General features: G+C 37.0%; 1 pseudogene; it reads left to right on the top strand.

Moving 5' to 3' along the window:
- Window positions 1-9,058, top strand: part of LOC124239207 (cytochrome P450 4B1-like) — a 94,996-nt pseudogene extending 85,938 nt beyond the window's left edge.
- The last annotated feature ends 4,900 nt before the right edge of the window (window positions 9,059-13,958 follow it).

The following is a 13,958-nucleotide window of genomic DNA, read 5'->3' as shown; positions in this document are numbered from 1 at the left end:
TATGATTACAGTTATACTTTCCCCTCCTATTGCTACTTTCCCTACATTTCATAAGTTTTGACATACTGCATTTTTGTTTGTCTCAAAGTACTTTCCAATTTCTCTTGTGATTTCTTTTTTGACCCATTGGTTGTTTAAGAGTGTGCAGTTTAATTTCCACATATTTGTGAATTTTTCAGTTTTCCTTTGTTACTGATTTCTAGTTTCATTCCATGTGATTAGAAAATATTCTTTGTATTATTTCAATCTTTTAAACTTATTAAGACTGGTTTTGTGGCCTAGGAAGTGATCTATCTTGAAGAATGTTCCATGTGCACTTGAAAAAAAATGTGTTATTAGATGGAGTGTTCTGTACATTTCTGTTAGGTCAAATTGGTTTATAGTGTCTTCAAGTCCTCTATTTTCTTATTAATCTTCTCTCTGGTTGTTCTATTCATTATTGAAAGTGAGTCTTGAACTTGCCAACTATTACTGCAAAACTGTCTATGTCTTCCTTCAATTCTGTCAAATTTTGATTCATATATTCTCAGGAGCTTTTGTTAGGTGTGTATATGTTTATAATTGTTATTTCTTCTTTCTGTATTGAAACTTTCATCAATATATATTGTCCTTCTTTGGCTGTTGTAAACTTTTTGGTTTCAAAATCCATTTTGTCTGACAATAATGTCACCACTAAAGCTCTGGTCTGATTTCTATGTGCATGGGATATATTTTTCATTCTTTTACTTTGAACAGATTTGTGTCCTTATATATAAAGTGTGTCTCTTCTAGAAAGTGTATAATTGGATCCAGTTTTTTAAAAAATATCTAATTTGTCAGTCTCTGTCTTTTAGTTGTAGAGTCTAATCCATTTATATTTAATGTGATTACTTATAAAGAAGGATTTCTTCTGCCATTTAGCTCTTTGTTTTTTGTGTGTTGTATGTGTTTTGTGTTCCTCATTTTCTCCATTACTGCCCTTTTTTTGTATTTAGCTGATTTTGTGTGTGCGCCTCTTTGATTCCCTTCATCTTTCCTCTTACGTATATCTTAATTTATTTTCTTAGTGGTTTTCTTGGGGCCTACAATTAACATCTTAACTTATAATGAAATCTCATTTGAGTAATACTAACTTAGTTTTAATGGTATATAAACATTGTGTTCCTGTACATCTCTATCCCCATGTCTTTCATGTGATTGTTGACACAGATTATATCTTTATATATTGTATGCCTATTAACATAGGTATACAATTTTAATAAATTTTCCCCTTAAATTAAATAGGAAAGAGAGAGATTACAAACTAATAGAAAAGTACATTAATACTGGCTTTTATGTTTATCTATGAAGTGACTTTATTACTATTCTTCAACAAATGTTTTATGTCATTGAGTTACTGTCTAGTGTCCTTTTATTTGAGACTGAATGACTTTTCTTAGTATTTCATGTAGGGCAGGTTCATTGGTAATAAATTCCCTCAGCTTTTGTTTGTCTCAGAACGTCTTGATTTCTTCTTCATTCTTGAAGATTAATTTTTCCAGATATGCAATTCTTGGTTGGGGCAAGACAATTCTTTCAGGACTGTAAGTACATCACCCCACTACCTTCTGACCTTCATGGTTTCTGATGAGAAATAAACTGTTAATATCATTGAGGATCACTTGTATGGTATGAATCACTTTTTTCTTGTTGCTTTCAAAATTCTCTGTCTTTGGGTCTTTATAATTTGACTATAATATGTGTCAAAGGATGGGATGGCTTTACTTGTCTGCTGTTCTCTTGGTACAAGGAACCTGAAGTAACTGGGTGGAAACCATAGCTTAATGTTTAATGGGACTTTTGCCATGCCACCTGGTAGAAATATCTCCTATTTGGGAAACAAGTCTTTAGATTCAGAGAGCCTATTTTGTGGGTATAGGGAGCACTATTCCCCAAAGTGGATCACTGAGAGTGATGGTCAGCAGATTCAACTTTCCTTCCACTCTTTGTTTTCTAGACCCATTTAGTCTATCCATGGAGAACACAGAACAATTCGGTCAATGAGTAGGTTGTATATTACATGCTGGAGATAGAGCCCCATCTTCACAAAGTATTATCTCCAAGTGGAGTCTCAGGTGTGCCTTCAAAAGGCCATTCCATTACCTTTTCAGGACAGAAACTTTTTTGGTTGGAAGTATGTGATGGACCTGTGGATCCCATGGGTTATGTGTTCCCTTCCACACCTCCTTTCCTATAAAACAGGTCCTGTGGTCCAAGGTGATGTTATGTGAGATCTTCTCTTAGTAGGTCAAACACTATGTAAGCCCTTGGACAGTGGTGTTACCTGAAACCCTACAGGCAAGAATAGTAACTGGAACTTGGCCAAACCCACTTAAGATTAGTTGTGTCTCATCCAATGTGTATTTTCTTCTCAGAGAATGCTGCTGTTTCCCAGATTTAGCACTGGCCTCATTTGCTGGCATGTTGGATGTTTCACAGTGACAGTAGCTAAGTCAACCCCAGTGAGTAGGAAGGTGCGCATGTTATCGGGCCCCTTCATAGCCTCCATCCCTGCCACTATGGCTACTATGCTCATGGACCCTTTGTGACAGTGCTGGGACATGTGATGACAGAGACTGGCTGATGTTAACTGAGTCACTTTATCTACCAGGATTTTCATACCTCTTATGTGATAGAAACACTTGGGTGACTATTAGGAGAAGTACAGAGATCTGCATACTTCATGCCTAGTGCCATTTTTCCCCTCTACATGCCTGATTCCCAGAATCCCTTGTCCCCTACTTTGTTTTTTAAAATTTTTATTGTAGTAACATTGGATTATAAAATTATATAATTTTCAGATGTGCATCATAATATATTTCAGATTCTTTGTAGATTACTCATGTTCACCACTCAAAGACTAATTATAATTCATCACCACCCATGTGTGCCTAATCACCCCTTTCCCCTTCCTCCCTCACCTCTTCCCCTCTGGTAACCACCAATCCAATCTCTGTTGCAATGTGTTTGTTTGTCATTGTTTTTATCTTCTACTTATGAGGGAGATCACATGGTGTTTGACTTTCTCCCTCTGACTTATTTCACTCAGCAAAATACCCTCAAGGTCCACCGATGTTGTCACAAATGGCCGGATTTCATCATTTCTTATGGCTGAGTAGTAGTCCATCATGTATAAATACCACAAATTCTTTATCCATTCGTCCCTTGATAGGTACCTAGGGTGCTTCCATGTCTTGGCTATTGTGTATAATGCTGCAATGAACCTAGGGGTGCAAGTATCTTTATGCCTTTGTGTTTTCAAGTTCTTTGGATAAATACCCAGCAGTGGGATAGATGGATCATATGGTAGCTCTATCCTTAATTTTCTGAGGATACTCCATACTGCTTTCCATAGTGATTGCACCAGTTTGCACTCCCACCACTGGTGAACAAGGGTTCCCTTCTCTCCACATCTCCTCCAACATTTGTTGTTTCCTGTCTTGTTAATTATAGCCATTCTGACCGGAGTGAGGTGATACCTCATTGTAGTTTTGATTCGCATTTCCCCGATAGCTAATGATGTTGAGCATCTCTTCATATGCCTGTTGGCCATCTGTATATATTCTTTGGAGAATTCCGTGCTCTTGGATTGGAAGAATTAACATCGTTAAAATGTCCATATTTCCTAAAGCAATCTATAGATTCAACACAATCTCTATCAAAGTTCCAACAACATTTTTCACAGAAATAGACCAAAGAATCCTAAAATGTATATGGAACAACAAAAGATCCCGAAAGGCCAAAGGATTCCTGAGAAAAAAGAACAAAGCTGGAGGTATCACACTGCCTGATTTCAAAATATACTACAAAGTCATAGTAACCAAAACAGCATGGTACTGGCACAAAAACAGACACACAGATCAATGGAACAGAACTGAGAGCCCAGAAGTAAACCCACACATTTATGGACAGCTAATATTCCACAAGGGAGCCAAGAGCATATGATGGAGAAAGGAGAGTCTCTTCAATAAATTGTATTGTGAAAACTGGACAGCCACATGCAAAAGAATGAAAGTAGACCATTCCCTTACACCATGCACAAAAATCAACTCAAAATGGATTAAAAACTTGAATGTAAGACCCGAAACCATTAAGCTTCTAAAGAAAACGTAGGCAGTATGCTCTTTGACATCGGTCTGAGCAGCATATTTTCAAGTCCCATGTCTGACCAGGCAAGGGAAACAAAAGAAAAAATGAACAAATGAGACTACATCAAACTAAAAAGCTTCTGCACAGCAAAGGAAACCATCAACAAAATGAAAAGACAACCTAACAATTGGGAGAAGATATTTGCAAACCGTCTATCAGATAAGGGGTTAATATCCAAAATACACAAAGAACTAATACACCTCAACAACAAAAAAACCAACAATCCAATTAAAAAATGGGCAAAAGATCTATTTTTTATTGCTATATGTTTTTAAGCCTATGAAGGTTTCCTTTGTTCACTGATTAAATATATCCCATGGATTTTGCTTAACAATTATTTCATTACTTCTCTTTCAGAAATTCTGTAATTTCTGTTTGTATTTCCTTTTCACTCAAAAGGTATTTAATAGAAGGCTTATAAATTTCTAGGTGGAAAGGATTTTTTATTTTTTTAAATTTCTAGTTTTGTTGCATTGCAATCAGAGAGCATTGTTTGTAATATCTCCCCTTTATGGAACTTATTAATGTTTTCTTTGATTTAATATATCATGAATTTTAAAAATTTTCCATGTGCTCTTGAGAAGAAAATATATTCTCTCTTATTAGGAATGGTGCTTGATATTTCTCCCCATATGTTCTGCTTTATTATTTTGCTTATATCCTCTATATCTTATTTTTGGCCACTTGACCTGTCCAGGCCTGAGAGTGGTATGTTAAGGACCCCTATTATTAGTGTGACTCTGCCTATTTTTTTTTTGCATCACCTGTTGTTTCTGATTTAAATAGGTACTGCTGTGTTCTTAGTGTGTATATATGTTCATAACTATTGTGTCTTGTGATATCACAACATTTAGCATTAAAAGGTGGTCTTATTTAATGAGGTTTTGATCAAATTCTACTTTGTCTGATATCAGGATTACCACACCTGCTTTCTTGTCATTTCCCCTTGCCTGGTATATCCCTGTCAATGCCTTTATTTTTAGCCATTTTGAACTACCTCATTTTATGTGTCTTTCTTATATGTAGCACATAGTTGAATTTTGCTTCTTGAGCCAATTGACAATCTTTTTATTTTAGTAGGCAAGTCATTCCCACTTATTTATTGAAATTGCTGACATGTTTGGTCTCAACACTGTCATATTATTTTGTTTTACTCCATGTATTCTGCTATAATTAGTGTGTGTATTAGTTTCCAGGGCTACCATAACAAATAACCACAGACTGGGTGGCTTAAAACAACAGGAATTTATTCTCTCACAGTTCTGGAGCCTAGACATCCAAAATCAAGGTGTTGGCAGGTCCACGACCCTTCTTGAAAGCTCTAGGGAAGAATCTTTTGTTGCCTCTTCTTACCTTCTGGTGGTTACCAGTAATCCTTGGCATTCCTTCGCTTTCAAATGTGTCACTCTCATTTCTCCCTCTGTCTTCCTATGGTTATCTTGCCTCCATGTGTCTAAGTCCATTTGGGGTACTATAATAGAATATCACAGAGTGGGTGGCTTATCAAGAGCAGACAGTTACTTCTCATAATTCTGGAGTCTGGGATGTCCAAGATCAAGTTAGCAGTAGATTTGGTGTCCTCCAAGGGCCTGCTTCTGTTTCACATCAACTCTCTTCTCACTGTGTCTTCACATGGCAGAAGGGGTTATGGAGCTCTCTCAGGTCCCATAAGGGCACTAATCCCATTCATGAGGCCTGTGCCCTCATGATCTAATCACCTCCCAAGGATCTCACCTCCAAATACCATCACATTGGGGATTAGATTTCAACATACAAATTTAGGGAGAACATGAACTTTCAGTGTATAGCAATGTCTGTGTCCAAATTTCTCTCTTATTAGAAGGCTACTACTCATTATGTTAGGACCCACTCTAGTCCAATATGGCATCATCTTAACTTGATTACACCTGTAAAGACCCTATTTCCAAATAAGGCTACGTTCACAGGTTCTGGGTAGATGTGAATTTTGGGGGGACATTATTCTACCCAATGTGCTGTGGTTTTTTCTCTATGTGGTATGTCTTTGCTCTTTTCAAACGTAGTATCTTGTGACATTTAAGAAGGTGTATATTTTTGTTCTATGTCTACAGTAGTACTTAGTCCTTTCATAGATCCTTAATCCCACTTTTCCTTATTTAATCTTTTGCTATCTCATTGGTCAGAACTTTTATTGTGGTAAAACACATGCAAAATAACGTTTACCATCTCCCTCTTTCTTAAGTGTACAGTTCAGGGCTATTTAGTACATTCACACTGTTGTGCAACCATCACCACCGTCCATCTCCAGAACTCTTTTCATCTTGCAAAGTTGAAGCTCCATACCCACCAAACAATAACTCCTCACTCAACTCCCCCCTCAGGCCCTGGTAACTACCATTCTACTTTCTGTCTCTGAATTTGACTAGGTACTTAGGTACCTTGTATATGTGGAACCATATAGAACCATAAAGTATTTGTCCTTTGGGGACAATGGTTGATGGTCTGTCAGTTTTTAATGACATCTTGTGATTTTCATCTCTAACCTGCACAACATTAGTTTTCTTATTCTACTTTCCCCTTTCTCCTCCATAATCCTTGTGTTATTAGTTGCATTATTTTCACTTTTAATATTTATGTATTATTCTTCTGCCCATGTCCCTATCATTATTTTAGTCTGAGATCTAGAATTAAATCTAAAAAGTTTCCCCAGTCGTCTCTTGGTTGGATGAAGCTCGTCCACTAAAGATTCCTCAGGATGGGCTCATGAGCATAGTGTTTTCTGAGTTCCTGCAAGTTGATAACTGTTTTTTGGTACACTTGGCACTCGAAGAACAATTTTGCTGGATATAAAATACTTATCTAACACTTTGTTTCCTTGAGTTTCTTGAAAATTCTCTAATCTTGCCTTGATTTCTTTATTGTTCTTATGAAGTGTGATGCTAGCCTAACTTTCTTACACATAAATGTCATTTGGTCTTTTTGTCTGGAGTCTCTGAGGATTTTTGTTTCTCTATCTTTAATGTTAAATAGTTTTACTAGGATATATATTGAAATTGGTTATTATGTTCCAATTTTTGAAGGCATAAGATGGGCTCTTTAATATGTACAATCAATTTTGTCTTATTTTTGTTAAGTTTTGTGGATTATGTTTTAAATATTGTGCTCCAAATTTTTGTTTTTTCTTTTAGCCCTTCCAATTATACATTTTTGGCATTTCTTTGCCTGTCTTCCATTTTACTCTATTTAATTTGATAATTTTCCATGGAAATGAGATATTAGCCTGAGGAAGAAAGAAGCATTGGTCACTTGCACCTCAGTTTGAAATCATCTTAATTATATTACCTATCTAGTTATATAGATATATTTTTGGTCTGTCATGTTTGCGTTTGGATCTTTGATCAACAGTTGCCATTTGATGGGAAAGTAAATGTCTGCAAAAATTAAATCTATTTAAATATAATACACCCACTCTTACCTCAGGATATTAGGCAAGATTTGAAGTCATTCATGGGCCATGGCTTGCTCCATAATTTATTTTACTTTAATTGACTTTGCTGTCACTTTAGTAAAGGGGAATTATTATTCTACCCCAGAAAAGGCAATCCATGATAGAAAGAAATCCCTCAAGGATCAGAAAAGGAGGGATAACACTCAGATGAGGAGTTACCAGAATTTTCAGGATGTTGTCCTCTATGCCCAGGTAAATCTTTCAAATTTCAAACTTCAAAGCCTGTTCATGTATCTCTCTAATTGTGTGAGTAGGTAGATGAATGGGGAGAAGGGGAAACACAAGCAAAATTGATCACCTAAATTTGACAATTCTTTGAAATTGTTCATTTGGCTCTATACAGTTTGAGGTAAAGATAGAATTCTGCAACTTTCTCACTTGAGGGAGGCAAAGAAGACTAAATTTTCTACTACTTTGACAGGATTTTGTGATTATCATAAAGACATATGGTAGTTCAGGAAAGCACAGGAGAACAGGTCATAAGATAAGCTGGTAAGATGTTGACAGGGAGGTGCTGGAAAATCTGGATAAATCGGTCAGGATGAATCGAGGAACTCTTTGCAAGGCCTGCTTTCCTTATCTAACTTTGGTTCTCAGTTATGCTCTCATCAAAGCGTGGCTCATAGTATGTATTTGTTGAACTGAACTAAAATTCAAGCACTCATTTGAAATTCTAATTTTTTCCCAAAACTATAATTTTGATTGGGACTCTAAACATCTATAAACTGACATTGCATAAAAATATCTCTACTGTACTTTCTAGGCTGAACACTTCTCAGACACTGACCTGTAGTCCGAGGTGAACACATTTATGTTTGGAGGGCATGACACCATGGCAGGGGCATTTCCTGGCTCTTCTGCCACCTGGCTTTGAACCCTGAGCATCAGGAGAGATGCCAGGAGCTCAGGGACATCCTGGGAGATGGTCTTCCAACACCTGATAAGATCTGCATCCCTAAACATTTAATCCTAGTTCTCCTCCTGGGACTTTGCTTTAGTCTTTCCTTTTGTACCTTGGTGATTGTAGTGCATCAGAATACGTTTATGTGGAAGCAAAAGAGGCAGGCAACCACTCTTTTCCTTTTCTAGAAGGCCCCAAATTATCCTTTTGTCTTTTGCAAAAGATGTTCACTCATCTGTAAGTTGTCTATTTCATCATTTTTCTAATCAGTGTTCTGTAAAGTGTCCTATTGCTTTCTTTCCCCCAGACTCTGGTGCATTGGAAATAGGGACTTGATCCTTAGACTTGTATTTAGAGCTTGAATGGTTGGGCTCAAGTGGGCTCCTCTTCTGAGGGACCTGAGTGATCATCTGCATCATTTAAGCCTCATTGTGGACATTCTCTCCCATCCCCTTGTTCACTCCTCAGGATTGGCTTTGGACTTTGGATATAGTACTGAATGATACACATTGTAGTTGAGTTTAGCAAATATGGACTGAGATATATTAAGTCCTAAGGCAGTAAGAAAACGTGCAAGATTTGGTGTAGATCTTGCCCTCAGTGAGCTCACACTCCAGTACAGGAGCCAGGCCCCCATACACGTAATTGCAGTGCTGGCTCCACAGAGACTTAGAAGACAGGCCCTAACCTGGACTGGGAGGTTTAAGGAGACTTCCTGGGAGAGCTGACATTAACTGCCTCTTACAGGATTGGTGGGAGTTAGCCAGGTGAAAACCTCAACTCCATTTTGCTAGACTTTGAGTATATCTTGCTGTTAATGAAGCCCAGGTTATGGATTTGCCTCTCAGACATGCTGTCTGCAGAAAGATTACATGTCCCTGATATAAACCACACTCTTCACCCAAGCTCGATATTTCTCATATCATCATTTTGCTGGGCAGAGGGGCAGAAAGATAGAAATGCTAAGGGTGACCCAGTCCCATGACTAGTGGGAAAACACCGTAGTTCAAATGCAAAGGTCAACTCAGTTAGAACATTTTTAAAGGAAAATTTTAATTAATGTATGTATAGCAGAGATCTCACTTTCTTATGAGGAAACAATAGTCATTTCCTACCATATATTAAAGGTGTAATCTATGTAACACAGAAGGCAATGTTGATTAGACATTTTTTATTCATTCATTGAATTTGGAAACACTGTATACCTCCCAACATTAATTAGATATTTTAACCTTGATTAGGATGGATATATATACAACTCAAATATTGACCTTTCTCATTCTTGTTTGGCCTCTGTTAAATGTGAAAATAATCAGTAAATCTTTGCCTGTTGATAAAGCAAAGGTCAGAGGATCTGTTAACTACCATTTAGTTTAATGAGAGAAATGGCAAAATATTATAGAGAATAAAATATGTTTTTATTCTATAATATGGCCTTATAGTTACATTTAATGAAATTTGTGCATAGCATTCTGAGAATTTGTAATTCTTTTAGACAGACAATAAAAACACAATGCAAAGAGCAATTCCAGAAAAAGTTGGAACGTTGTTCAACGCCTCCATTTGGCTCATCAGCCCATTTGTGCATTGAGTTAAAATTCCTCTCTTCTTTTTACAGCAGGGCTGAGATGGACAGCATCGTTTTTCTTAAATATGCAAAGTACCAGGCTAAGCAGAATTATTCTTTTTATTCTGGGCTTGAGGAGGAAAGTATTCAAAGTTAAAATTTCACATTAACTTATGGGCAAAGTCTACATTCAAATAGTAATCAGAAAAGCAAATAGAAATACAATAAAGCAAATATACTGAATACATGTAGTCATTTTATTGAACCAACCTGACCAGCTAAGATGCAAATAACAAACTTTATTTTTCTCCTGATGGCACTTCACACTTGCTGTATGAGGCAAGTTCTTTTCATCTCCAGGGTATAATCTTGAGTGAATCTCATAGAGTTCCCATCCATTGAAATCACAAGAACAGTTTCATTTCAGTAATTAGGCTGTGTGGTCCAATGTCATAATAAAAACTTCAAATTCTCATCCACTTCGAGCATCTCCCTCCATCAAGCTCAGTACTTTTTGGACCTGGAAGCCAGTGGTGTGGGAGGGGTTGTGGTTGGCTTCTTACTTACCGGCTCCTCCACTACCCAGTACTTGCTGTTTCTGACCCTTCTAGAAATGATCCCAGGAAGGAGAGAGGATAAAGAGAAAGGAACTGGTACTACTGTTATCTTGCCCTCTGAGCTGGGTGGATAGTCAATGGTTCCTTTTACTCTCAATGGAAGCATCTGTGGGTTTCTTGGAGATTCTCTCATTAAGACTTTACAATGGTGAATCAAGGGGCAAGGGAATTCCTGTCCTAGGTCAGAATTCCTTTCAAGCTGGTTCCAGAGCTCTCTCTCCTGTGGGTTCATTGGCCCACAGGATACACTGGGACATTCCTGCCTTACCCTGCTGCTCTCCCCTGCCTGCATGTCTGTTCTGAGTCACAGCTTTACTTTCAGTCCTATGCTCTCCAAACTTCAGGAAGCACATGTCAGATCATCAAGTGATCCTTCTGAAGCCATCCTTTGCCTCACATGTGATGTAGAGCACCCTCCACAATTCTCCACGGCATTTGGCATTCCAATAATTCTTTTTAATGAATGTTTTTCTTCCCTCTCCAAACTCTTAAGACTCCTCTCTTCAATTCCTATACATTCTTGATTTATATGATGAACTAAGGGGTTCAAAACTGGTTTGCATGTGACAACAATAACTTAGAAGGGGAAGAGGAAAAAGATGGAAAGTGCTTAGACTAAGGGAATAAGAGGCTATCCGAAAATGGACTATCTCATCTATGATATGTTTTATGCAAGCTTCATGGTAACCACAATTAAGAAATAAGAACTGAGACACAAATGATAAATAAAGAGAAACTGAGAAAACCATCATAGAGAGCCACCAAACTGAATTGGCAGTCCAAAATACACAGTTTGAAAAACAAGAGAAATACAGAAGAACCAGAAAATAAGTGATAAAATGGCAGCATTAAACCCTAATATATCAATAATCACTCTATATGTACATGGATTGAATTTTCCAATCAACAGACACAGAGTGGCTGGATGGATTAAAAAATAAGAACCAACCATACGCTGCCTCCAGGAAACACATCTCAGCTCTAAAGACAAACATAGGTTCAGAGTGAAGGGATAGAAGATAATACTCCAAGCTAATGGTAAACAAAAGAAACCTGATGTTGCCATACTTATATCAGAAAAAGTAGACTTCAAGATAAAAAAGGCAATGAGACAAAGAGAGGTAGTATATAACGATAAAAGGGACACTCTACTAAGAGGACATAACACTTATAAAATATATGCACATGACACAGGAGCCCCAAAGTACATAAAGCAACTATTAACTGACCTAAGAGGAGACATTAACAGCAACACAATAATAGTAAGAGACCTTAACGCCCCACTTTCATCAATGGATAGATCATCCAGACATAAATTCAACAAGGAAATAGTGGAACTAAATGAAAAACTAGATCAACGGGACTTAATAGATATATATACAGAACACTCCACCAAAAATCAGGAGAATACACATTCTTTTCAAGAGCACGTGGAACATTCAAAAAGATAGACCGTATGTTGGGAAACAAGGCAAGCCTTGATACATTTAAGATGATTGAAATCATATCAAGCATCTTTTCAGACCATAATGCTATGAAAGTAGAAATCAACTACAAGAAAAAAGCTGGGAAAATGACAAACATGTGGAGACTAAACAACAGGCTACTAAACAACCAATGGATCACTGAAGAAATTAAGGGAGAAATCAAAAAATACCTGGAGACAAATGCAAATGAAAATACATCATACCAACTCATATGGGATGCAGCCACAGTGATCCTAAGGGGGAACTTCATAGCAATACAGGTTCACCTTAACAAACATGAAAAATCTCAAATAAGCAATATTAAACTACACCTAATACAACTGGAAAAAGAAGAACAAACAAAGTCCAAAGTCAAGAGAAGGAAGGAAATAATAAAAATTAGAGCAAAAATAAATGAAATAGAGACTGAAAAACTCTAGAAAGGGTCAGTGAAAGTAAGAGCTGCTTCTTTAAGAAGATAAACAAAATTGACAAACCCTTAGCCAGACTCACTAAGAAAAAAGATAGAAGGATCAAAAACAATAAAATTAGAGGGCTGGCCCCGTGGCCGAGTGGTTAAGTTCGCGCGCTCCGCTGCAGGCGGCCCAGTGTTTCGTTGGTTCGAGTCCTGGGCGCGGACATGGCACTGCTCATCAGACCACGCTGAGGCAGCGTCCCACATGCCACAACTAGAAGAACCCACAACGAAGAATACACAACTATGTACTGGGGGGCTTTGGGGAGAAAAAGGAAAAAATAAAATCTTTAAAAAAAAACAATAAAATTAGAAATGAAAAAGGAGAAATTACAATGCATACCACAGAAATGCAAAGGATAATAAGAGAATAGTATGAAAAACTATATATCAACAAATTGGATGATCTAGCAGGAATGAATAAATTCTTAGACTCATACAACCTTCCAAAACTAAACCAAGAAGAAATAGAGACTCTGAATAGACCAGTCACAAGTAAAGAGATTGAAACAGTAATTAAAAACCACCCAAAAAATAAAAGTCCAAGACCAGACGGCTTCTCTGGAGAATTCTACCAAACATTCAAAGAAGTTTTAGTACCTATCCTTCTCAAACTATTCCAAAAAGTTGAATAAGATAGATCACTTCCTAACACATTTTATGAGGCCAACATCACCCTGATCCCAAAGCCAGACAAGACAACACAAAGAAGGAAAATTAAAGGCCAATATCACTGATGAACATAGATGCAAAAATTCTCATCAAAATATTGGCAAACTGAATAAAGATCAAAATGATCACACACCATTATCAAACGGGATTTATAACAGGGATGTGGGATAGTTCAACATCTGCAAATCAATCAATGTAATAGACCACATTAAAAAAAATGAGGAATAAAAATGACATGATCATCTCAGTAGAAGGAGAGAAAACATTTGACAAGATCCAACATCCATTCATGATAAAAACTCTGAATAAAATGGATATAGAAGGAAAGTACCTCAACATATAAAGGCCATGTATGATAAACCTGCAGCCAACATCATAATCATTGGAGAAAAACTGAAACCATCCCTGAGAACAGATTCAAGACAGAGTCACTCTTGCCACTCTTATTCAACATAGTACTGGAGGTTGTAGCCAGAGCAGTTAGGTAAGAAAAAGAAATAAAATGTATCCAATTGACAAGAAAGAAGTGAAACTTTCACTTTTTGCAGACAGCATGATTTTATATATAGAAAACCCTAAAAATCCATCAGAAAACTGTTAGAAATA

This window comes from Equus quagga, chromosome 5 (assembly GCF_021613505.1).
Source record: "Equus quagga isolate Etosha38 chromosome 5, UCLA_HA_Equagga_1.0, whole genome shotgun sequence".
NCBI lineage: Eukaryota > Metazoa > Chordata > Mammalia > Perissodactyla > Equidae > Equus > Equus quagga.
This window is presented reverse-complemented; position numbering and strand designations above follow the sequence as displayed.